This window comes from Anastrepha obliqua, chromosome 1, assembly GCF_027943255.1.
Source record: "Anastrepha obliqua isolate idAnaObli1 chromosome 1, idAnaObli1_1.0, whole genome shotgun sequence".
In the NCBI taxonomy this organism is placed as follows: Eukaryota; Metazoa; Arthropoda; class Insecta; order Diptera; family Tephritidae; genus Anastrepha; species Anastrepha obliqua.
The window spans coordinates 159,492,448-159,519,255 of NC_072892.1; the positions used below are offsets into that span (position 1 = coordinate 159,492,448).

At 38.7% G+C, this 26,808-nt stretch overlaps 1 protein-coding gene and 1 long non-coding RNA gene across 3 annotated transcripts in view; one reads left to right on the forward strand and one right to left on the reverse strand.

Annotated features, from left to right (window-relative positions):
- Positions 1–26,808, reverse strand: part of LOC129239011 (dedicator of cytokinesis protein 3) — a 166,696-nt gene that overhangs the window by 88,901 nt on the left and 50,987 nt on the right. The window lies entirely within an intron of this gene.
- On the forward strand, positions 15,570–16,743 carry LOC129239041 (uncharacterized). The gene is made up of 3 exons (XR_008581819.1): positions 15,570–15,674; positions 15,773–16,498; positions 16,561–16,743. It is a non-coding gene; the product is annotated as an uncharacterized LOC129239041 (long non-coding RNA).

Below are 26,808 nucleotides of genomic sequence, written 5' to 3' on the forward strand. Positions count from 1 at the left end.
GCCAAAGTTACGCGGGTCTCACGAGGCAGATGAAGCTCTTCGCCTCCAATGGGTGGTGGTTGGACTCCGATAATGGCATTTAGGAGTCGGGTCTGACTCCATTTCACGAATGGCTTGCTCGATGTTTGCTTTAAGAGCCTAAGTTATTAATGAATTGCTTGCAAAATATTGGTTCTGTACGGCACACCACAAAGAATAAAGGCTAACGGTGTCAAATCGCAGCTCTGAGGTGGCCTATTGACATCGCCGCGACGGCTGTTAGCGCGATTACCGAACTTGGCGCGCAAACTATCGATTTTGGCATGGACTGTGTCGCATAGCGCATCATCGTTTATCATACCTCTGTAGTACTCATCTTTGACCAAAATGGCGTTTGTAACAGGATTTTCAAAGAAAGTCCTCGAAAATCCGCACCAAACTGTCACTCTCTGAGAATGGCTTGGCTTCTCGACGATCTCGTGTGGGATTTTCGATTCCTGGACGCGGCACCTTCGCATGTTGACATAGTCGTCAAGATGGGAATGCGCTTCGTCAGGAAGTATGATTTTGATTTATTTTCAACAAATGCAGTGTTTGGGCTATACACCATTGGACAATGACTTTGGAAAAAAGTTTGCAATATTCCTTAACTTAGTTTTTATCAAAATGAACATTTACTCCCAAATTACACATAATTAAAAAAAAACTACTAAATGGACCCCCCTGTACTTTAAATTCTATAATTTGGCTTTTTACTTTTTACGTTCAACTGATTACAAACTTAATTGAAGTGGGTTCAATACTTTTGTTCTGATTGCTTAAAAATAAGCAGCTAACCAAATAATTAGCATGTCAAGGTGTTCAAGGTGCACAGCACTTAAAATTACAACGAATTCCATTGTTGCAGCAGTTTTACGAGTATTGGTAGAAGAGGAAGCTTGGTAAAACAGGTATTTACGAGTGGAGCGCAAAATGTTATCATATTTTTTAATTAAAAACTTAAAATTGAAGAAATATGCGTTTAAATCGTACTTGAGTGAAGGATCTACATTTAAAAATACGCTTTGTGAGACGTTATGCGCTGTTAGTTTTGTTGTATGGTATGGAAACGCTGAAAGATTCTACTATGAATTGCATAGACACATTCGAAATGTGGATGCTAAGAAGACTACTGAAAATTCCGTGGCCCGACCGTATCTCCAACTCTAAGGCACTTCGAAGAGTTAATAACGCGAGAGAGCTTCTCAGGTGCATATATTATACATACCCAATTGGCGCGTACACCCTGTGTTGGGTGCTTGGCCGAGCTCCTCCTCCTATTTGTGGTGTGCGTCTTGATGTTGTTCCACAAATGGAGGGACCTACAGTTTCAAGCCGACGCCGAACGGCAGATATTTTTTTGTGAGAAGCTTTTTCATGGCAGAAATACACTCGGAGGTTTGCCATTGCCTGCCGAGGGGCGACCGCTATTAGAAAAAAACTTTTTCTTCATTTTGATTTTTCACCGAGATTCGAACCTACGTTCTCTCTGAATTCCGAATGGTAGTCACGCACCAACCCATTCAGCTGCGGCGGCCGCCTCTGCTGAAATTAGCTTGAGCAACAACGTATAGTAGTCCGACTTAGCGTTTAATCCTCTACATATCCGGCAGTGGGTATAAGGCCTTTGAACTAGCCTAAGTGCAGACGTCTTTGCAGAACTTTTTTCTATGTACTAAATCTATTGGGTGAAAGTCCAGATCTGCTTTAGGAGTGGTGTGCATTGCAACTCTGCAACTCTTTGTACTTTCTCCAATTTGTTAGCGTATGTCTTCTTGTTCAAACTTATCCACCATACTAGAATGCCATAGAGCATTATTAAATTCGTTTACATTCTTAATGCGGTGGTAGAAGCGCTTGGTCTGAGTAGAAGCGTCTGATCTGAGTGGCGATGATTTCCCTGTTAACAAATCCTCGATTCAGCGAATTCGTTCTGAAACTAGAAAATCAAGGGCAGAAGCAATAAAATCTGTCCATTGGGATGGACAACTTTTTCCGGTGCCAAAACTAAAGAGTTCTTCTGGAAAACATCAAGCTAAGGCCGTTTCAACAGCTCCCTTTGACTGGAATCTTCACCGTACGGTACAAATAATGTTCTGCGATACAACAGCTTCCAATACTAACCGTTTCAATGGAGCTTGTGCTATTTTGGAGTAAACTTTAGGAAGAGAAATGTTGCTTTTCGCCTGTCGTCATCATGTTTATAAATTGGTCCTAAAAGGTGTCTTTGAAACCAAGATTAAGCAAATTACTAGCAGCCCAGATATTCTGATGTTCGAAAAGTTCAGGGAACACTGAACCATCTCTTACTTTCATTAAACAACGTGTCGCCGAGACGGACATTCAAGCTCTGTTAATATTTTAAAAGGCAAAATTAGACAAAGGTTTTCTAAAAGATGACTACCGCGAATTGGTCGAACTGTGCGTAATATTTTTTGGGAGGAGACACAGAGGAAAAATTTAAACCAAGGCCCCCGGGAGCTATGTATGTTTACTTCACTCACTATGCAGAATGACTGTGAAGAACAAAAAGGCTCTACAAGATGTTTGCTTATTTGTCGTGATGTTGTATGTTAAAGCTTGGCTCGAATGCACAGTGGCGACCTAACCAAGATTTGCGCGTGTTGAAGATGTTAAAAGAGTACGGAAAAGTTTAGTCATCATTTTTTGGTATTTATGTGAAGAGACAGTCATTCTATCACTCTTTGATGATGTAGTTGAAAACCAAACTAAAAAGAAAATAATTGCCAACTTCAACAGGGACAAAACCTCAGATTTTAACAAGCGCTATGACCCGTCGAAAGAAGAACATACTGAAAAGTTGTTTGGTAAGTTAAATTTACTTTTTCTGATATAAGATTTTAACGGACTTACTTTTATTATACTTTAATTGAATTTACTTTTATTATACTTTAATTGATTGCATTTATAGTGATTTTATTGCAGACCGAAATAGTAGGGGGAAAAACACGATTTTTACTAAAATTTGAAGCTCGGTCGACACTGGTTGCAACTTTGCTGGAAAGATGAGATTTTATATTTGAGCATCTTATAGCATTAGTAAAAAATGTAGAGGGTATGCATTTCGAAATTCGGAAAAAAAAAATTTTCATATAAGGGACACCCTAGTACTTAGTGCAAGTCTTAACTTGTAGTGTGACGCTAACCAGCCTAGATGGGGTCCAGCTCGAAATTTTGTACTTCCTGTCCTTTATACTTCCTGGTGAACAGTACTAAGTCCGTCTTCTCAGGATTTACTTATAGTCCCGCTGCAACTGCCCGCTTGCTGATTTCTTTAAGTGCACCTTCAAGAACCTGATTCCAGGCCATCTGCATAAGCAGTTAACTTTGGTCCTCCGTTTTACATTTTAAGTAAGATCCAGTTTGCTGCCAGAATCCACAGGTGGACCGTAGAACAGTTTTAACCCTTTGGGGACGGAGCCGCTCGACGGGTGAGCGTCGCTGAGGACGAGAGGTATTGGAGTGCGCAGTAAAAATTTTTATAAAATCAAAAAATAATTATAAACAAACTGCAATCACGGTTAATGTTGAAATGCCTAAGTGGATTCCTTATTGCACGGATTTCACTTCCACTTGGCGAAGTACCGTTTTCTTCCGTCTTATCAGATTCAAAGTGATATTTGCCAGAACTGTCACTATCTAACGTATCATCTCTAGATCGGTTAGCCTTCGTGCGTAGGTTAATAAAGGGTGCTCCAATAGTGTTTGACAAATGACATGTCAAATGTGTTCATAATTTACTTAAAGGTTTGACATTTACGAAATGGGACGCTATTTGTTTCCAAAAATTGAAGAGGATGACATGGACGACATTTGGTTTCAACAGGACGGCGCAACTTGTCACACTCCCAAAGTTACACTCGAACTTTTGGCTACCGTTTTTGAATTCCGATATTAATTGGCCGCCTCGGAGCTGTGATTTAAGCCCGTTGGACTATTTTTTTGTGAGGAGCCGTTAAGGACAAATGCTATGCGAACCATCCAGAGACGATTGATGCTTTAAAACTCGAAATCGAAGTTGCCATTCATGAAATTGGAGCCCAAACAATCGAAAATGTGCTTAAAAATTGGGTTGATCGAATGGCCTACTGTAAAGCCAGTCGTGGCAGTCATTTGAACGATATTATTTTTCATTCATAAATCAAAATGTTCAATCTTCAAAATAAAAAAAAAGTTTGAAAAAATATTGATTCGTTTTTTTTATAGCCAATTCAAAAAGCAAGTTTTACATGGCCCACCCTGTATATATTAAAAGTCTGCTGGTTCCTCTGGCAGTGAGACTGAGAGACTGAATCGAAGAACTGAAATTCGCTCTGACTCTACCGTCCTTTCACATCGTAATTTTACATTACTCGTATAAGGAAGATAAGAATTCGTCGGTAATGGCCCCTAATGTCTTTGAATGAAAACGTGATTCTTTTATATACTATACCTATGCGTATCTTATCGCTAAGAACGACAGAGTTCGCGAGCCTTGGCCGGCTATATGCCGACACTCTTCCCCAGAGGGTTAAACCATTTGTGCAAAAATAATGGATTTATTTTTCCCCAAACTTAGGTTGTCAAAAAAGTCTTGCGGTATTTTTATTGAATTTTCAATTGTTCATAAAATTGGTTATAATAATGCGATTTAAGTCAAATATGCGCCGTTTTGTTCGATGACGAGTTCCCAACGAGATGCCAACTTCATAATGCCCCTCTTATAGAAGCTCGCTTCCCTATTGTCAAAAAACTCGGAGAGCCAATTTTCACAGTTGTCTTGTGGACAACTTCCGACTACCAAGCTCGTTCGCCATGGACAGAAATAGGTGGTAATCACTTGGTGCGAGATCCGGACTTTACGGTGGATGCAAAAGAACCTCCCATCCGAGCTCCCGGAGCTTCTGGCGCGTCACCAAAGATTGTGTGGCCTGGCGTTGTCCTGATGGAAGACAATTCGGCCTCTGTTGATCAAAGATGGCCTCTTCTGCATGAGTGCTGCATTCAAGCGGTCCAGTTGTTGGCAGTACAGGTCCGAATTGAGCGTTTGGCCATAGGGGAGCAGCTCATAGTGGATGATTCCCTGCCAATCCCACCAAACACACAGAAGAACCTTCCTGGCCGTCAATCCAGGCTTGGCCACCGTCTGGGTAGCTTCACCGCTTTTCGACCACGACCGTTTGCGCTTCACGTTGTCGTAAGTGACCCACTTTTCATCGCCAGTCACCATCTGCTTCAAAAACGGGTCGATTTTGTTGCGATTCAGAAGCGATTCGCATGCATCCATACGGGCAAAAATGTTTTTTTGCGTCAAGTCGTGTGGCACCCATACATCGAGCTTCTTTTTGAATCCAAGCTTCTTCAAATGGTTTATAACGGTTTGATGACTCATGCCCAGCTCTTGGCCGATGCTACGGCTGATACTATGCCGGTCTCTTTCGATCAATTCAGCGATTTTATTGCAATTTTCGACGACAGGTCTTCCGGACCGTGGCGCATCTTCGATCACCTCTGCACCGGAACGAAAACGTTGAAACCATCGTTGTGCGGTGGAAATGGCAACTGTATCGGGTCCATAAACTGCACAAATTTTATTGGCAGCATGAGATGCATTTTTGCCTTTGTCGTAGTAGTACTGTAAAATATGCCGTATTTTCTCTTTATTTTGCTCCATGTTTGCGACGCTATAACTCACGAACGACTAAAAGCAAACAACAATTAATCAAACACGTGTTAGCACGTGAAAAGAGCTTTCCAAAAAGCTCTAGCGTGAACAGATGCGACGAATACAACTAGAACTACGCGCTTGCAAAGACAAGCTTGCGGAAATACCGCAATACTTTTTTGACAACCTTTACTAAAATTTTCATTTGCCATTGCAGACGCCTTTTGGGTTCATATTTTCGCCCAACAGTAGGAATACCTAAATCGGTTTTGGATTTGGAATATCAATACCAATCAGCAATGAACTTATTATAATATTTTGACCATATCTTCATACGTGGCTGTATTACAAATACCCTTTAAGTATCGTTCAAACTACCGATAGGTTCTCAGAAAAACATCTTAAACAAAAGCCATTGTTACTTTGGAAAACAAGCCATTTAAACAAAACTGAGCACGAATAATTAAATCGCGCGATAAGCTGTTCGGAAATAAAATTTATTGACTTCAATAGAACATTAAACAAGTAGATAATAAATGATGTGGCGCATAAATTGGAATTAGCTTGCGAAAAGTGGGCGCCAGGATGCAATTGTGGGTGTAGTAAGCAAATATTTACTGGCGTATTTGTATAAACAGGCAGGCACTTACGCATAGCAGCTACCTGGCAACAGTGGCGCATTAACTTATATATTAACATATCTATGTATGTGTGTGTGTATGTATATATGTATAAATATACATCCATACATACGCTACTTATGGACGGAAAGCGATTTTTTAATATTTTCTTTCTTTGCACGCTAAAACCCTTTAGCAGCGTTGCCAATTATGGATTCAAAGCGCATACGCGCCATTGGCAACTGCAGCAGTCAGCAAATTCAGCGCAAAATAAATGTAAAGGAACGAAAAAAAAATAAAAAAATAATGAAAAAAATAAAAAGAAACGAAATAGCCGTGCAAATGATATGACAAGAAGCAAATGCAACTCCATGGAGTACCATAAAGCACACAAGCACACACACACACGCGCGCTGGCACATGCACTTGCACGCTTCATGCATTTGCAAAGCCAGAAAATATATAAAAGTATTGTATGGATGTGCATATATACCGACAAACATACTTATACACATACGCACATAGGTATCTATGTTTGTTTGAAAGGCAAAACGGCGGGAAGTGCGATAAAAGCAAGCAGGCAGTCAGCCGGCAGACGCTGAGGCAAGCCAGAAAGAAATGCAGTAGCATTAAATGTTGCAAACAAAAACAAAGCACAAATTTACGAAATGTGAAATAGAAATGAAAGAAAAATTCAAAAGAAAAACAATGAAAAAAAGTAAACAAAGTTACAAAAAGACACAAAAAATGCGGTTTCCTGTTTTGGGACGAGCACTTGCCAGTTACGCAGTCAACCAGCCAGACGGGCAGCCCCGTCAGCTTTGGGGCCGGCACAGAGAATCGCCCGTCCCAGCTGTGGTGATGGTGATATGGGCTTGGCAAATAGCGCAGCGTTGCTAGCAGCAACACAGCAGAGTATTTCCCAAACAAAAGGCAAAGCGACAGCAGCGACGCCGTCGACGTCGCTAAAGGACAGTGAGGTGTTTATAAAGGCGACAGCAGACAGATAGACATATTTAATGATATTAAAATGTTTTACAGCTCTTAATTATAAATAATAAAAAAGAAAAAAAAACAATAAAAGGGAATGAGGTAATATTAAGTACGAAGTATTGTTTAACCTTAACATTAAGTCAATGAGAAAATTATGCGAAATTAAAAGAATGCACTTATATTTGTTAATTTCGCAATAAAAGTACGTTTAACTTCAGAACGCAGTACCAGAATGCATTGAGGGAGTTTGAAGGACATAAAGAAATGATATTTTCAATAGCGCCAGAAGTGCACATGAAAAGGAGGTATGCACTTCGACCAGCAGATCTATTGTTCCTTATAGGAGTATAATATGGCTTAGGCAAAGCCCAATTGGAGAATTTTCGGTGCTTCAAATGCTCAAGAGGTTCCACTTTCGGATTTTTAATTAATTGGACACAACATTTGCCACGCGAACTGAGCGATTCTCAATTATTAAAAATGGCATACCAAGTTATTGAGCTTTTTGAATGAAAACTGGTGAACGTTTTTGAACAGATTTAAAAAAATTGGATTTTTTTTTGCATTTTCTTATACTCGCACTTTATCTGAAAAATATTGTGTGAAAATTTGAAGTGAATCCCACAAATACTTTTCGAGGTATTCATCACTTACACAGGCCGACAAAATTTAACCAGCATTCAGACCCAGATGATGCGCTGACTCCAAATCTGGCCTCAGAATTGCTCTATCAGCTCTGGTTTTCGAGATATCCTAACCTAAAAGTGCAAAAAACACCGTTTTTGCCCATATTTGAGGTTATGTAGCCTTGTAGATGTTTTTTTTTCACCAAAATTAAAGGATGGCATCCTTAAATACAAGCCTTCCTTTTTCAAATGGCGTTGAGTTTGCTCAAATATCATTTTTTGTCGCTGAGATATCGCATTTTGAAAATTTCTTGTTTCTAAATTTTCCTACACCTGAAAATCGATTAAGATAACATAGACATGATATAGTCGATTACTAATAATTTTCTTGAATTGAGTCTTATTTTTCATAAAATTTTGTCTCACACCATAAGTGTGCTAACTCACAAACCCCTACACTATCTAACCCACGGGTACCGAGTCACACACTGCCCTAACCCCTAGAAACCACCCCTACCACACCACAAGCAGGCTAACCTACCTAACCTTGGGAACAGCAAGTTAAGTCGCATATTTTTCTTGAAATAAGTCTTATTTTTCTTGAACCTTCGGAAATATATAGTCTGGTTTCTGGGTCTGTGATGCTGTCGGCCTGTGTTATCAAAGGGTGCTCGGGCGCTCCGGAGCGTTCGAGAGTAAGTAACTAGCAGCAGCTGCAAATAAAAGTGGCAGATAAGCGAGCCAACGATAACACTCGTGAAGGTAGAATGCTACGTAGGCAACAGCAAATCGATATTTTGGCAGCTGCTATTATGACTGAAGAACTATTATATGGCCCAGAAATAGATGAAATAGATTAAGTAATTAAATAATTCGTATAACTCTACAAAAATCGATAGCAAAACTTTAATTGCGTTTTTCTTAAAACTATGTTTTTGAACTACTGGTCACTGTTACTTAAAAACCGCTTCGTAGATTTCAATAAAATTTATACTGCTTTTGAAAAACAAAAAGCAAAAAAAAAAACTCGTGCCTGATCGAAGGATTTTTTTTCTAAAATTTCGATTTTTTTTAACAATTAATTGTCGGTTTTTTGTCAAAAATCTGAAGAATATTTCCTGAGCCCGCCAGGAATTTAATTAATTTTGAAAAAAGCTTCTATCCGGCAAAAGATTATCTATTGATAAAACTAATTTCTCTTGTCCGATTGATTTTAGATGATTCCCCAAGGACTTGTGATGATCACCGAAATTATTAATTTTTTTGTAAAATAAAGCAATTGACTAGCAAAAAAAAATTTTCGAAATCATAATTTTTTCGGGCCTCTGACAACCCCTAACCCCTAATGGAAGCGTGACCGGCAAAACTCAAACTTAGAGTTCCATTATAAAAAAATTTAAATGCTGCTAAATGAGCCGCCGTAGCCGAATGGGTGGGTGCGTGACTACCATTCGGGAAACAGTTTTTTCTAATAGCGGTCGCCCCTCGACACGCATGACAAACCTCCGAGCGTATATTGCAGAAAGCTTTTAATATAAAACCAACGGCAAATGGTGTCGGCTTAAAACTGTAGGTCCCAGCATTTTTGGGACGTACACCACAAATAGGATGAGGAGGTCGGCGAAACACCTAAGAGAATTGCAGGCGCCAATTTTTTATTTATTTATATGGGCGCATCCTTTTCGCAATACGCGTTGTGCAGTTTTAAAGTCCGAAAAAAAATGTCACTCCAAATCAAGATCGGGAGATCATTGATTTGTTTGTGACAAAGCCGAACTTTTATCGTTGCGTGAAACTGAAGCATTTTTATGGAAAGATGTTAATGTATCCAAAGACACGATTTGAGGACGTTTAAGGGCAGAATACCTCAAATTCCGGAGCACATTGAAAAAACCGCTAGTCTCATTATTACATATTAAAAAAATACTTGCTTCAGCTAAGGCAAATTCAGAATGGAATTGGAATGTATCTTCCTTTTGGGCGAATAGCTGCGTCGGTCCTGGTACACAGCAGATAATCGACACGAACTATTATTATTTCATGTTTGGGGCTGCTTGTCCGAAATAGCGTTATGCCGTTTATTTGTGTTTACCGCCAATTTCAAAGAATTTTTGATGAATAAAATTTACCAAAAAGCATCATTGTATGAGCAGCAACGATATTTCGAAAATCTGGGAAACCTTTGATTTAAACAAAAACCGAGGACCACGATCGCCGGTATCGAAGCTGAAGGCGTATAGAATGGATACAGCAAAATGGGATTGAAATGTTGGATTGGCTTTCACAGTTGCTTGATGCCAACCCTATTGAAAATGTTTGGGCAATAGTTAAGTAACGGAAAACAAATATGGACGCTCAAAAAGTTATCAAGACGAGTTCGTCTAATTTGGAGCGGATTACCTCCACAACTTGCGCAGAATTTAACACAAAGTATGACGCAACCATACAGCCAATGGTGTGGTGGTGGTGGTGGTGGCGTTTTTGCAAGTGTGGTCTGAGTGACACAGCCCAGATCCAATTAGCACAAAAGATGTCACTTGCTGAACGACTACTTTTTATTAGTCGAACCATTCGCATTTGAGGTTGCCGATTCCCACAAGCTATCTCTTAATGTTCTGAGATACGATCTATGGAAGTTTGTCATTACTGTGGTTAAGCAAGGAGTCTCCGCTACGAGTGGGATGTTAAACGTTTGTTTCGCAGATTTGTCTGAAAGCTCATTGCCTGTTATTCCCGTATGACCTGGTATACATATTAGTTCAATGTCGTTCTATCTATTTATTCTTCCCATTACATATCGGTGCGCTTCATTCTTTCTATTTTTTAGCGATTTTAACACACTCAAGCTGTCCGAGAATATGACGGTCCGTTTGGTGTTTTTGGCAGCGTGGTGCACGACAAAATGAATTGATGTTAGTTCGGCGTTGAAAATACCAGCATTTGGTGAAGAAAGAGCTTGATGGATTTTTTGGAAGGCTCCGTCCTCCCGTTGTTCTACAACAGCATAAGACGGGGATTCTTCGAGCAAAGAGTCATCCGTATAATAAAAACTATCAGCTTCACACTTTTCTTTATATGTTAAGAATATTTTGTTCTACGAGGGGTGCCTTTTATATGTCGGGATTAGAGAACAAAAACAAATTTTAATCATCGAAAATCACTTTATGGTTTTTCAAAATATTCTCCATGAAGATCTATACATTTTTGCATGCGTTTGAACCAATTGTCGAAGCACTTTTGCCACTCTGAATGAGGTCCCTCCAAAACATGCATTCTGAATGCTGCAACCGCTTCTTCAGGTGTCGAAAAACGTTGACCTCTCAGTTTGTTTTTTACGGACGAGAATAAAAAGAAGTCATTCGGTGCCAAGTCAGGACTATACGGCGGATGACCCATTAATTCGATGTTTTGGGTGCTCAAAAAAGCAGTTGTTTGAGCCGATGTGTGAGAGCTCGCAGTGTCCTGGTGAAGAGTGATCCGTCTTTGGCGATTGGTTTTCTTAATTTCTTGGAAGACAACTGGCAAACAAATGGTTGTGTATCACTCAGAATTTACTGTTCTGCGTTGTTCTAGTGGTACGGTTGCGACATGTCCAGTTTTTCCGAAAAAACAGGCGACCATTTGCTTGGAAGTGCTTCGTGCGCGAACAACTTTTGTTGGATTTGGCTCATCTTGAAACACCCATACAGTCGACTGCTGTTTACTTTCGGGCTCATACGCGTAAATCCATGATTCATAACCTGTCACGATGTCATAGACGTATTTTGAAGCCCCGCGATCGTATTTTTTGAGCATTTCCTTCGACCAATCGACACGAGCCTTTTTTTGACCGATTAACAAATTGTGTGGGATCCAACGCGAACAAATTTTTTTGACAGTCAAATGTTTATGCAATATTGAATGTATGCTGGTCCCATTAATGCCTAAGATTGCATCAATGGTTTTCGGAACAACAAAAGATTTTGGACGACCTTCACGAAATTCGTCTTGGAGTGAACTGCGACCACGATTGAATTCACCATACCATCGATAAACACTGGTCCATGATGGAGCTTCATCGCCAAAAAATTAATTAAGTTCATCCATGCAATGTTGCTGAGTTAATCCACGTCGAAAGCTGTAAAAAATAATCGCACGAAAATGTTCACGATTTAATTCCATTTTTGGACCGAGATGAATCTTTTAAGTGACCGTAAACAACACAAATATCGCTGGTATTTCAAAACGTTCTGAGTACGTAAAAGCCAAAAAATGTCAAACTTTTCGATCGAATGGACCATGTAACTCGTTGCTGCAGCGACCACATGCTGGATATAATATTAAAAAAATAAATAACCAGGTTATAATAAAAAAAAATTCAACTAAAAGGTAGATTTGTTTACTAATCTTCTAATCTTTCTCTTTGCTTTTTTGTGGTGCCCTAAGGCTTTCTCTTTTGCCTGTATAGTTAACCCGGCTTTGCTATATACCTCAAGTAAAATTTTTAGCAAACTGATTTTTAATAACAAAAAAATTTAAAACACAATCCTTAAGAATTTCAACAACTCACATATATACACATGTATATATGTGTGTACATATGTATCTTTGCTGTGACTCTGTGGAACAACGCAGTATACTCGCACTCGTATGTAAAGACAATCCACTTTTGTTGCTATTAATTTAATGTTTTTATAATTTAGTGTTGTGTTGGGCTGGAATTGATGCAATTGACGCTTATGCACTCTGCAGTGCACTTTCCTGCACTTCACTGAGCATCACATCACTACCGGAACACAAACACACACACACGCACATGCTCGTGTTCATGCTGAGGCGGGTAGTCGGCTGTCGTTCGTCGTTTAGACGGAATTAATGGCGCAGTATTCTGTTATCAACTGTTTAAAATTAACCAATGGCACAGCTGATTTGAGGCATTTCATAAAGTGTTATTTGCCTCTAAAGACACATAGGACGTGCATACATACATACATACATACAATCAGAATTAATGTGTTGCCCGTAGTTGATGATGATTTAGGGTTACACAGGGTCTTTGTAGTTCGAGTTGCTTTTTTATTAGTGCTTTTTTTACTGCTATCACAATTTGATGGCGCTTCTTTGAACAGATTTGAAGTCGTAAAACTAGAATTTCCTTAGCTGAGTTCAACTTCTGTATGCAAATAATTAAAATGCATTACGAAAACAGTGGTTCTGTGGATTTTGCATCTTTCCAAATTTACAAAATTGATGATATTTTCAGTCGTCGTAATCGTCTAACAGAGTTCAGGATAAAAAAGCTTAACGAAGAATTTGAAGAAGTGTAATGATGCAGCAGCTAGGCTCCAACTATGGCTTTCTACAGCGAGGCTGAATTTGGCCGCACAAAAAACAGAAGCGGTCCTCGTAACTACGCGAAATGAAATACTGTCGCAAGAGGCAATAAGTATCTAGCACGCCAGAAGGCACCTCTTGGCAAGTGTGGTGGATTCAGATTCCCAATAGATATACTTGCGCAGGAAATGGGACAACTTTATGATAGACAAGGAGTAACGCCGACAACTGAAGCGAAAGCTGCAGAACGTCTGCATTCGTAAGAAAAGTGACACAGCAGATGGGACTCGTCTGTTAACAGACGTATCCCCAAAATTAGCCAATGGGTGACCAGAAGGCACGATGACGTAGACCACTATTTAACCCAAATATTGAGCGGTCACGGATTTTTCTTCGAGTACCTCCATCGTTTTCACATAGAGGACACTCCGTTCTGTCCAAGTTGCAACAATGCAATAGAAAGACGCGCGGAGCACTTGTTCTTCTACTGTGATTGTTTCAAAGAAGAACGCCGAACGGTTGAGTTAGTCTTGGGTGAACAGCTGAGCCCAGACAGCTTAATCAATTACACATGACTGTTGGAACGCAGTTAGGATAATGCTGCACCTGCAACGCGCGGAATGGCAGCGCAAAACAAATCAGCCCTCGATAGGAGGTGGACTGTCTAAGAACTGACGACAAATCACAGACGGTTTTCTTTGCTGCAAATGCGAAAGGAACCTCGATAGAGTATAATATCCATACGCTCATGTGATATGAACCTGAGAGCATACCACACATACCACTGGTATGATGGCCCAGAGACATTAGAAGACGAGCCTATAGCATGAAAGCTGGCTACAAATATGGTGGGGCCAGACGTGGGTGAATAGTATTGGTCCATTTAATGGACACCGTTCTGGGCCTTCCCGAAGAAATGCAAGGTAGGTAGTTCCGGGAAGGGAGTCTCCCCAGAAGCAGGGAAGGGATTGTTTTAGTGGCCACAAAAAAAAAACGAAGAATTTGAATGAAATATGTTGGTAGAATACTTAAAAACTCCAGTAAATATTTTAAGAGGCCCTTCAATTGAAAATATCACTGAGGTAAGGGAAAGTATCAAAAAAGAGTTGGGCAATCGTTTCTTCTCAGCGGATTGCGGCATCGAGATAAGATCGATCGCTTTTTTACAACAGTTGATGTTAAGGGGGTCGAGGAAGCTAGCACCGCCACAACGTCAAAATCAAAAACATTTTGTTGGCCGCGACAAAAATTTTTGGGCTCTTCTCAATCTAGAATCATTGACACTTCAAAGTGGCGGTGCCAGCTGTAAAATAGCCAGCACCGCCACAATGATAACTCGAGAACGGTTGGTCGTAGAAAAATCTCAAGGATATCAGAATTTTGGGCTATTTATGGGCTTTCAAATCCATATAAACAAATTTTTAAAAAGTCACCCTCTCTGCATATTTTTTTGTCATTTTTATTCACGCAAGTTGAGGAGGGGGGTGTTAGTGTACACAGAAAGGGTGGTTTTTTTTTGTTTTGTTTGTATGCATTTGAAAGCCCACTGATGACTAATTGTGCATTTCAGATGATATATGGAACGAAACACGTCGAGGTGACGATGTCGACATCAACGATTCCGGAAAACAAAGTAAATGTTTGATGTTTGCCCAAACCATCCACGATGAAATTGTTCCACGGTGCATCACCAATGACGAAGACAATACAGATTCAGATAATGCCCATTATTGCCCGGACATCATTAATCATATTTTAAGGAAATCTAAAACATTTCCGTTATGGTCGTGTGTTTGTCGTGATACTTTCAATTATGGCAGAGTTCCGGCGACGAGCAGCTGCAGTGAGTCAATGTTCAATAACATCAGAAACCGATATTTTGGAAACATGACATTTCCAATTCGTGTGGATGATTTTATTGTAAAGCATACAGACATCATTGATGGGAAAATGCATATGAGTGGAATAGATACGACACCGACGATGTCTTCACAACAATCGCCAACAGATGTGAATTCTCCACGATCGTTCTGCAAGGAACCACTTCATCGTGATTCCTCAGTTACTTGCAAAATTTGCACGTCCTCGTTTGCTGCAACGATTCCTGAAGATGAGCCACTGGACAAGCATCTGTGTCAATTGTGTCTGCGGATGTCAAAAGAGGAAATTGAGAACATTCTGGCCTCCAGAACTTATGAAAATTGGTACGGGCTAATGGCAAAAGAGGAAAAAAAGAAAATAGCCGTAGAAAAAAAACGAAAAGTTGAAACACAATCACTATACTTGCAGCCGAATTTTACTGAAAATCAGCTTTTACTGCATCAATCACTTAAACGCTTTCCAGTATTAAAAAATGGAAATAGTTGCACTGCACCTGTACCAGTCGATGGAAAAGCCACAGTTTTATCAAACACTTGTGCATTTGATTCCATTGCTCAGGTAATATATACACGCATCATAGCGAAGTTTCCAATAAAAACAATTAATATGATAATTTTGTTATTGTATTGTTATGCAATCGTTACATTTTATTTCAGATCTTCACGGTTGCATGTTTTGACGATGCCGATTTTATGGAGTGCTGCAAAAAATCAAAACTGATTTTCTTCGATCTTATTGCAAGCATGAGTACCCACCAACTGAATTACGGCATGTACATTACGCGAGCAAAATTATTAAAATCGTTGATGCCATTTCAAGAAGGAGAGGAAATCGACGCAGTGAAATGCCAAATTAACGCTGGAGAATTATGCGCAAAACTGTTTTCAAAAATTCCCAGCTTTACAACGATCAAAACTTGTAGTACTGGCTGCGCTCCCATAGAAAAGGATTGGCCAACAGTTTTAGTGCCACTCAACGAAATAAAACAAATTCCTCAGTATTTGGAGGAATCTGTATTTATTAGACATGCAAAGCCATGTCGAAACTGCAAAATAACAACAAATATTGATTTTCGAATTGGTGTGTATCAATTTATAAATTTATTTTCTTATATTTGTAATATTTTACTTTATTTAATTAAAAAAATTTTATTTTAGGGCCCTTTGCAATAGTCGAGATATACCCTGTAGACGATAATAACTGCAATATACAACTGAAGGATATTCAAAAATGTATTGAATTTAAGAATAAAAATAAACTGCAGCTACTTGGTGTCGTCAAATTTAGAGAATTTATTTCTCGAAAAAATACAAGAAATCAAGAAATGAAAAAATTAAAAACCGCCATTGAGAATAAAGAAAATATTCTTTCAAAAAACGAAGGTAATGAATCGCTAACACCAAAAATTGCCATGAAAGTATTAAAAATTATGATTCTTTTTCAGTTCCGGTAAATGGCCATTACACGGGTCTTGTTTTGTGTGGAGATAACTCATGGATAGAGTTTGATGATTTTAATCCCCAACAAAAGCCAAAAAAAATAAAAGACTGTACGTGGCTTCAGCCACATGTAGCCATCTATAAGCTTAAAAAATAAATATTTATTTTAATGAATAGTTTGTTTTTATATTTACTGTATGAAATTATAAAACCTATATGATAATATAGTTTAATTAAAGATATTTAATTTTTTTTTGGATCTCAAAATCAATAAAAAAAACTATATATTTTCGTGTGATTGCGATTTTTTTCTTATCACTATATGACACATCTGTTAGTTTGCCTACAAAAAAGGTTCAATCATCAAATATTAACTCTATTAAATAGGACACTAAAAAAATTACTTCTCCATACAATATTGTCTACTTTATGCGCTGCAACAAAATTTTTTGGACTTGTATAGTTTTCGATTAATTTTCAGTTTTGCATATCAGCTGTGAAATAGCCAACATTGGTACAGCGATAACTCGAGAACGGTTGATCGTTCACTCAACCTTCATTTATAAAAAATTTAAAAAATTTATTAAAAATTATTTTGCAGCTGAATACTATTAAGAAGCATGTAACTGTAATGATACTGCTGTAAAAATTATATTATTTAGTTTGCCATTTTCATTATTATTTACGCGAAAATTGAGTGTGGGTGTTAGTGTACACAGAGGGGGTGGTTTTTTTTTGTTTTGTTTGTATGCATTTGAAAGCCCATAAATAGCCCAAAATTTTGATATGCTTGAGATTTTTCTACGACCAACCGTTCTCGAGTTATCATTGTGGCGGTGCTGGCTATTTTACAGCTGGCACCGCCACTTTGAAGTGTCAATGATTCTAGATTGAGAAGAGCCCAAAAATTTTTGTCGCGGCCCAAAATTAGCCCATAAATAGCCCATAAATTGGGCACAAAAAGTTTTTGATTTTGACGTTGTGGCGGTGCTAGCTTCCTCGACCCATGTTAAGGATATTGAGGGCAAAGAAACAACCAATTTATTGCAAATGAAATTACCGAGAAGAATAATTTCACGATATTTTGCAGCTAAGTCCGCGCAATTTAACCGCTTTGAATAATCTTCTGGGCGGGCATCTCAAAGTTAAAGTTTATCTGTAAGAGTCACATAACGAAAACACACGGTGCCGAATTGACGAAGTAGAGTTCAAATTAGAGCTCACTGGATCGGGTGTGTACTCGGAACAATTGTCTTTAAATTGCTCCTTTAGACTCCCAGACTGGTGTAGCGGCTTCCAAGCTGAGATCTATGCTATAGACCAAGCAGTAAAAACGATAAGACTGATGGTCTTACCTCCAGTAAAAATGGTAATTTATTGATAGTCAAGCAACGATCAAGGCACTGACGCATCAATTCAAGATATCGCACCCTAAATACAAAAGGGTCACAACTCAAAATGTACTTCTGCTCAAATATGAACGAGACGTTATCAATAAAACGGTCCGCGGATGACATATGGCAGAAATAAATTTTTTGTTTTTTGGTAGGACTGTTATAAGCTTACATGGCAAATTTCAGCGTGATATGTCACATAGTTTGTTTTCTATGCTACTGTAAACAAGTCAAGTTCGAGTGTGGAAAATTTTGAGTTGTGACCCTTTTGTATTTAGGGTGCGATATGTTGAAGAATGCAGGAGGTCGCTCTCGCATGTTCAACAACTCAACACCACACTTTGTTGGGATCCCGGTCATTCTAGAGTGGAGGGAAATGGAAGAGCGGATGAGTGTGCAAGGAAAGGCTCTGAGCTTGGTTTTCAGCGACTCTATCACTCGCATTCCTCTACACACAATTATACACTGCGATTGATCTGAGCGTAAGCGCGGCAATAAACGGAAGGTGGTCTTTGACTACTAATTGCACGGTCTCCAAAACGCTCTGGACAAAACTGAATCTTAAAAGGACAAAATGTCTGCTTGGAGTCAATAGATCAACTACCAGCGTCCTCATAGGTGTTGTAACGCTATTGGCACCCTTTTCAGTAGAATAGGTGTTCTTCACAACGACATCTGCAGGAGTTTTTGATATGAAGAAGAAATTGAATCGGTACAACACCACCTCTGTGTTCCTGGGCCCTCAAAGATGCTGTGACAAATATCTTCTCGATTATTTCTTTGGAAACCTGGGAACTTTGCAAAATGTCTCACTGGAGGGACTAAAATAGTTACCTTCTTAAAAATATTTGAGTGGTTTAAGCAACTTAGTTAGGGGATGGAAAGCAAATGCAGTCATCACAATCGGCTTTAGGGCCACTCTGTATCTTGCCTTAGACAAGCAACCTGGCTCACCTAACCTGTATTTTATAGGCACATAGCGGTCGCCCCTCGGAAGGCAATGGCAAACCTCCGAGTGTATTTCTGCCATGAAAAAGCTCCTCATAAAAATATCTGCCGTTCGGAGTCGGCTTGAAACTGTAGGTCCCTCCATTTGTGGAACAACATCAAGACGCACACCACAAATAGGAGGAGGAGCTCGGCCAAACACCTAACAGAAGTGTACGCGCCAATTATTTATTTTTTTTTTATTTTTAAGCCAAGATCTTTAAGTAAAGCTATCCACGTAATCGAAGAATAAAGGTTAACAAGTTGAGAACGACGAGGAATGACATTTCGGCGCCTTCTTTAACACTTCGCTCGCGAACAGATTTATTTTTTTCAAAGTCCACATTTTCCAATTGCCACAATTTGGAAGCGTTGTTCTGGCGTAAAGGATTCATGGTGACTTGCCAAACCTTAGTGATCAGAAATGTCAACACAGTTTGGCATTCTCAGTTGTCAAACCATACTTACCGATATATAGTTATCATGCAGCAAAAAAAAAAAAACACCCTATGCTCGTACAACTAAGTTAAGTTGAGCGCCTTAGTGCTGACGTGAAAACATATAAATGAAATAATCTACTGGACAATCTCAGGCTTTCTTCGCTTTCTGACCATTCCAATAGATGCTCGGCTGAAAATTCCTATTCTTTCGAATCGTTCCCAAAGCAGTCGCAACGATCTACGTTACCGACAGGACCCGGATTTATATTCGGCCAAGGACTGTCACTTCAGCAGAATTCTTGGTAATTGCATGGGGAATGTTTATGCTGCCACAACAGCAACAACATTAAAAGAACCATCTAAAAAGATGAGCCGCTAGTTCGCTTATTTCAAAACGATTAGCGGATTTTGAAATATGCTGTACACGGACGACCAAAATAAGCAGTTCTGGAAAAACGCTCCAAAGTCGGAGAGGTGTAAAAACCAGCCCTGGAGCAACGCGATGCTCAAATACTCATAACCCCGTCAATTTTGATTCGATCCACTTAAAATTTCGACACAACATTCTTGAGGCAATTTTCACTTTTTTATATAAACTTTCTCATATAAACTATGCGAGGAGAAGAGCATAAAACATTCATTTCTGAGTGATCCACCACCATTTGGTTGCCAGAAGTTTTCTTAGAATCCAGGAAAACCAAACGCCAAGGACGAATCATTCTTCACCAAGACAATGCGAGCTCTAACGTATAGGCTCACACAAGAGAGTTTTTGAGCACTTAAAACCTTGAATTAATGGGTCATCTGCCTTACAGCTTTGATTTTGTTTCTGATTGTTCTCGAGTATAAAAAAAAGCAAGGTGAATATTTTTCAAGCCCTGAAGAAGCTATTAAGCCTTTACATAGCTCCTTTTGGAGGTATCCACTTTTGAGTGGCAAAAATCATATAAAAATCGGTGTATTAAGTTCGTAGGAGAATATTTTGAAAAACAATAAACCCATTTTCATGTATTTTTATTATCGGGCTCAAAACGAAAGGTTAGGTAGTGCTGGCTGATCTGTAAAAAGATCTCACTTAGACTCCTACGGTCCATTGAGTTGCCGGTGCTACATATTTCGGAGTCGAATATATCATTTTATATAATTCATAATGCACGTCTTCGGGAAGTCGTTCAATCGTTTGTCCGCAATGTCCTTCAAGGTGAAAAATATGTTGATCCTAGGCACATTTGGCTAGTCCTAAAAAGAGCAGGACAGTGGCAAAGTATGTGTTCCAAAGTACCACTAGCGTTCGATTCGTTGCATATGTTACAAGCACCGCTCTGGACTAATCCCTTTTTGGCTGCGTGATGTGGGGTGAGACAGTGTCCCGTTAGTACTCCAACCAATATTTTGCAGTCTTTCGTAGCCAGTGATAAAAAAAGGTTTACAGTTTTCATATATCAAGTCCTTAGCATAATTTTGACAGTTTTGTATGAGGTTGAATGTTCCCATATCGACTGCGTTCCCATAGTTAGTTCCTCATTTAGTTCCGTTTTCAGAAAGGAGAGTGATGGGTACATTCCTGACGTGCTTAATCTCGGTAAGTAAATACCTGTTTGAATGGGCTGATTGGCTCTCTCATTTTCTCTCTCATCCATTTTGCATCTGCATTATTGAACTCATTCCGAGTTAGTGCAAGGAGCTTCTCCATGAACGAAAACTAAACCCCATTTAATAGTAACTAAGAGATTTTTATGAATTTTGAATAAAGTTTTCTATGCCAGTTATTCATGTATGCCAAATATTATTCTTAACTGCTCTTTTTAGGTCCAATGCTTGCTGCTTTCATGTTCTGGCAACACTTGAAAATTTTTAGGTCATTACTTAACTTGCGGTTGCCTGTGTATCAGCAGTAATTAATTTGTTTAGCAAAATAAATAAAGAATATGAAAAAAAAGAAACAAAACAGCTTTCCCAGAACAACTGCATCATGACTGCTATCAACACAAGTTCTTTGGCGAAGCGTTGCCGCAAATGTGAAAAAGCTAATAAAGCGTCAAAGGAGGATAAATGGCATAAGCTACGAAAATATAAGTATTTAAGATAATTAAGTGCGTTCCCTAGGTAAAGTGGGTGTGTAATACGCGTACTTAGCGCGTAAGTAAGTGAACCAGTGAAAGGGGGACGCCACACGGCATGGTAGGCATTTTATAATTAAAACGTACCACTAGCACTAATTGCAACAACGCGGCCGACCGACCGCCTGCACCACACGCTGACAGGCAATTACGAATTGCGCAACTTTTTTTTTAGTTTCTTCTTTTTGTTTTTGCATAGGAGCATATGCTGACTACGACTATGCAGAGAAAAATGTGGATTGCGGCGAAGTATGGGAAAGTGAGCTACGAAATATGCGACTGGCAAAAGCGACAACAAACACTTGCACTTACTTACAACTGCAAAATGGCAAAAGCAAAAACATTGCCAACAACGTGAGCAAAGCGGAGCGTGAGTGGCGCAACTAAAACGCTCCTAAATAGGTCAGTCACATTAAGATAAGAGCGCGGTTGTAAGTGCTGCTGTTGTTGGGTTGTTAGGACACACTAAAGCAACAACGCGCATAGAAATCCTGCAAGGGAGGGCACAACTGCTATGGCACTTCAGAGCATTTTTTCACTAAAAACATAAATAAATAATAATAAAAAAGGAACGTTCTTACACTCGGCATTTAGTGACAACAAGCACAATGGAACACAGTGTGTACCATTGCCAAATGAACGCACACACATACAAATGTACGGCGCATAAAATAACCACACAGTGAAAAAGAGTGACTCCAATGGTGATGAATGTAGGTTGTGTTTTTAAATTTTTTCTCGCTAATTCAGTTTTTCTAATGGGACGTTATTTAACTCTCAAATTGTGCGTAATAAATATTGTGATTTTCTAGACAACGCCGTCAAGTCAGCAGATATACAGTCCACGACAAAACGTTAGTGTCATACATCGCCATTTTGACCAGTTTTGATTATTTTTCGTTTCTTTTTTTGAACGTTCATGGTTTTTGTATAAAATAATAGCTCTAACAAAAACCATAGATTAGATGGATTGGCCACATCATAAGAATGCCCAACGAAAAAATCCAATAAAAAGGCTGTTTACTTTGCGTCCAAGAGAGGCCGACCAAGAGATGGCTTGATGACTTAGAAGCAGACTTAAAAGCGACGAACGTTCGTAATTGGAGAAATGAGGCAAGATAGAGACTGAATTGGAGGAGGATTGCTGATGAAGCTATGGTCCGCCACAGACTGTGAAGCTAAGAGAGAGAACAAAAACCATATATAATATATAAAATTTTAAAAATTAAATTAAAAAAAATTAGAAAGCTTCCCTTAAATTAAAAAAAAATTAGAAAGCTTCCCCAAACTTTTCATGCGATTCCCAAGGGTTTCCCTTAGAATTCGAGAAGGATTTTTGGTATGCCATTTTATAGCTCATTAAATTTTAGTATAATAAATTGCAAGTTTGAAGTTGCTAAAAAATCTCGTTGATTTTTGATAATTTTTTCTCTTGACGCTGTTGCGCATTTTCTGCATATTAAAAAACAAAAAATGTCGTGCGTTTATTATTTGAACCAAATTTTCTATGTGCTATGATTTGTCGAGGGCTGCACAAGTTGTGTTCCATAGTAAATCGAACCACACCTACTCGTATTTCAACCGTTTTTATTAGGCGGCTGATTGCATTAAGTGGCGACCGTCTCCCCTAGGCCGGCGATGGCAAACCGCCGAAAGTATTTCTGTCATGAAAAAGCTTTTCATGAAAAACCATTTGGCGTTCGGAAGTCGCTTAAAACTGTAGGTCCCTCTATATTTTTTAGCCAAATATCGTTCATGCGCCATTTTTAAACGTCATCTTTGCCAAAACGGTTGCAAATATTTTCACATTTTCCTTGGAAAATTTTCCAATCTTCTTTCATTTCACTGCAGAAGCTGTGTACAAAAAGAAAAAATAAATAAATGGATGTAGTCTACGTTGACTTTAAGAACGCATGCGACACAATCCGAACTCCTAACTGGCACTGCTTCACAATGGCAATATCAACGACCCAATCACCATGAACTCAATCGTAAGGCAAGGTTGTCACCTGTCGCCCTTTCTCTGCGCCATCGTTTTAGACGTCATGAGCCAATTGACCCTCCACAAAAGTATGGAGTTCCTCCAGACATTTTTAGAACTTGGACTTCGCCATAAAATCTGCTTCCTCTCCTCCTACCGCCGCACACTGGGGATTTAGCGGAAAAAAGTCAAATTTGCAACATACCACCTACGCAATGTTTAATGGTATTTTTAAATTCCAGAATAGAACCAACAATAAAATCAAAAAGAATTACTAAACTCCGACTTACAGTTTTTTTTTATAGATATGTCAAAAGTATAATTTTTTTATAGTATTGAACTGACTAAGAAAAAACTTCAAAGCCCAAGGTGGTTTTTTTTTCCTTTTGCTTAAGCTGACTTCCAATTTTTTATTTTTCATTTAGGGTACGATATTTTTATATATTTTAGTCGGAAGAACAAAGGCTGTGAAGCATTTGATTATTTATTTATAATTAATTTTACGAAAAAAAAAATCATATTCCTTCATATTCTTGGATCTGCAAGTTGAGCTACATTTACCTACGGTTAAAAACTAGTATCAACGTGTTTCTTAATAGCGTCTCTTTCAGTTTTAATCAATTGCAGGTGCCACCAGACGCCACTGATTATTTTTTGGCAATGATAATAACTAAACGCTTTCTTGTGTGTGCATAATGATAACGAAACACTTTTAATTTTGTTTTGACATTTTGAGGGTAATTCAGAATTATGAACTTACATGTATCCTGTGCGTAAATATTTGCCGGCTTATATTAATACAAAAAAAAAAAAAATTTATGAATTTTAAAAAACAATTTTTTTTTTTTAATTTTTTTAAAAAATAGTATAGTTTTTAAACATGTTCTTTTCATGCACAAATATATACAACTTCGTTAGTAGTAAAAATGTAAATATTTTTTGGGATGTATACTTTTTTCCGCATCTCTGTACAAAAATCCCCAGTGTGCGCCGTGGTCCTAGACGACGTTATGAGCCAATTCACCTTGCACAAAGGAGGTATCGTATGGATTCTCACCAGACATCTTGAGGACCTGGACTTCGCCGATAAAATCTGCCTCCTCTCTCACAAACTTACTGACATGCAAACGAAGCGGACAGACCAGTCTCGCTGGCACGCACTGTCAGGCTGGAGGTTAACATCGCCAAGACCAAGGCTATGAGAATCCACCACAATAAAGCAGACCCTATAATGGTTGACGGTTGTCCGCTGGAATTTGTCGAAAACTTTTGCCACCTCGGCTGCACTATTAGGACAGACAGCGGAGCAGATGAAGATGTCAACTGCAGGTTAAACAAAGCAAGGGCGGCATTCGGGCATACAGTATGGGCGAGTTCGCAAATCTGCAGGCGCACTAAATGCGAATATTCAGCTCATGTGTGAAGTATGTATTGTTGTACGGAAGTGAAACATGGCTGGTTGCTAACACCATCACATAGAGGCTACAATCTTTCGTCAACAAATGCCTCCGCATTAGCTGTAGAATATTCTGCCCTAGCACCATCAGCAACGACGAGCTGTGGAGATCAACGAAAGAGGAACCCATCCTATAGCGAATTAAATGCAGAAAGTGACGATGGATAGGTCATACGCTTAGAAAACCACCAGAAAGCATCACGAGAATGGCACTGGACTGGAACCCACAAGGGAGCAGAGGTCGTGGACGGCCAAAGATTACTTGGAAAGATCGATGTTGCACGAGCTAGCGGAGTGAACAAGGAAAAAACAAAAGGGATACGGGACAAAATGTGAAAGAAATTACGCTTAAAGTAAAATATATTTTTTGTTTATGTAAGTGAATTTTAAAGTACTTGAGATTGATGAAACAAAAAAGATATCTTAGGGTGATACAACTCTGGTGACTACGGAGCTCGAAAACACATAAGAAGAAAATATAGAATACTTCAAGTCTAAAATAGTGACATATGGGTTTTGAAAATCGGATAAAAATAAAAGTTGTAACAAATTAAAAAAATAAATCATCTTCAAATAAGCTTTAAATACTGGTACAAGTTTTTGGTTTTTTTTTTGTATGGCCACCCACACGGTCCACAATTGCTGCATAATAGGTCTTTGTGTATCAAAGAGCTTTCCTTATTATTGTGAAAAAACCTCTAATTTGAAGGGAGTTCTGCTGAAGTTAATCCGGATCGTGGACCCGGGAATATCCAAGCAACATCTTTTTTTCCCAACAAATGCTGCAGATTATAATAATTTTCAGCAGAACTTAACTGCCACTACTTCCACACATTGAATTTTGTATACTTTCTAAAGTAAATATTGAACTTTTCAACTAAGCAGCAGTTCTTACTACACATTTTGTAACCATTTGGAAACTAGTGAAAAACGTGCATAGAATGGAATAGCTATCGGAGTAATTAGTGCGTCACTAACACACATTTTTCCGATACTGTTCTACTTCTATCGGAGCAGTGTTGGTGCGGTGTTTTGTGTTGAGCAGAAAATCCCTGAGTGCGGTTGGGTATGTGGAGTAGGGGGCATACATTTGTAGACAGTTAGTTATGCGTGCAGAATTGCCATCCGAGCTGTTGGTAGGCATGGAAGAACACGTTGTCCTTATTATATACAAATACAGTGAAATCTCGCTAATCTGTAAGCGCAATTTTTATTGTAAAGTGCCCCAACGCGTTTAGTTTCCAGCAAAGAGATGAATGCGAGAAAACTTTGACAGTAAGTTTTTTATAAACTTTATCCATTACTGACTTATTTTCAGGAATTAAATGTATCGCATTTATTATTCACTAAAAAAAATTAAATAAATAAAAAAATCTATTTAGCTTCCGCTGATTTGTAACTTTCGCGAACCGATAATGGCAACAACATGAACATTTTTCGAAGGACTACAAGTTATCGGGGTTCCACTGTAGCATAGTCAAACATAAATACATGCACACCTACATATGCATGTATAAGAATAGTGTGTAAAACTGTGTTTGGCTGAACATTTTCTTAATATAAAATTCTTGTGCTAGTTGAATTATGAAAAGCTGCAGAAAAAGCAGCCAGATATACAGGGTGCATTGTAAGTTGCAGATCGGTTGTTTGACAAAAATTTTGGTTTGGATGACATGCGGCAGTTGATAATTGATTTAGCAATTAGATTGATAGCAACTTAAAACCCCAAAACGTGCTAAATTATAAAAAAAATTTTGGAAAAAAATATAAAAAAATTAAAAAAAAAAAAAGAAATTATTCAAAAAAAAAAACAAAAAAAAAATTAGTTGTTAATAGTTGGGGCATCAGTTACTTGTAAGGAAGATCGATAAAGCC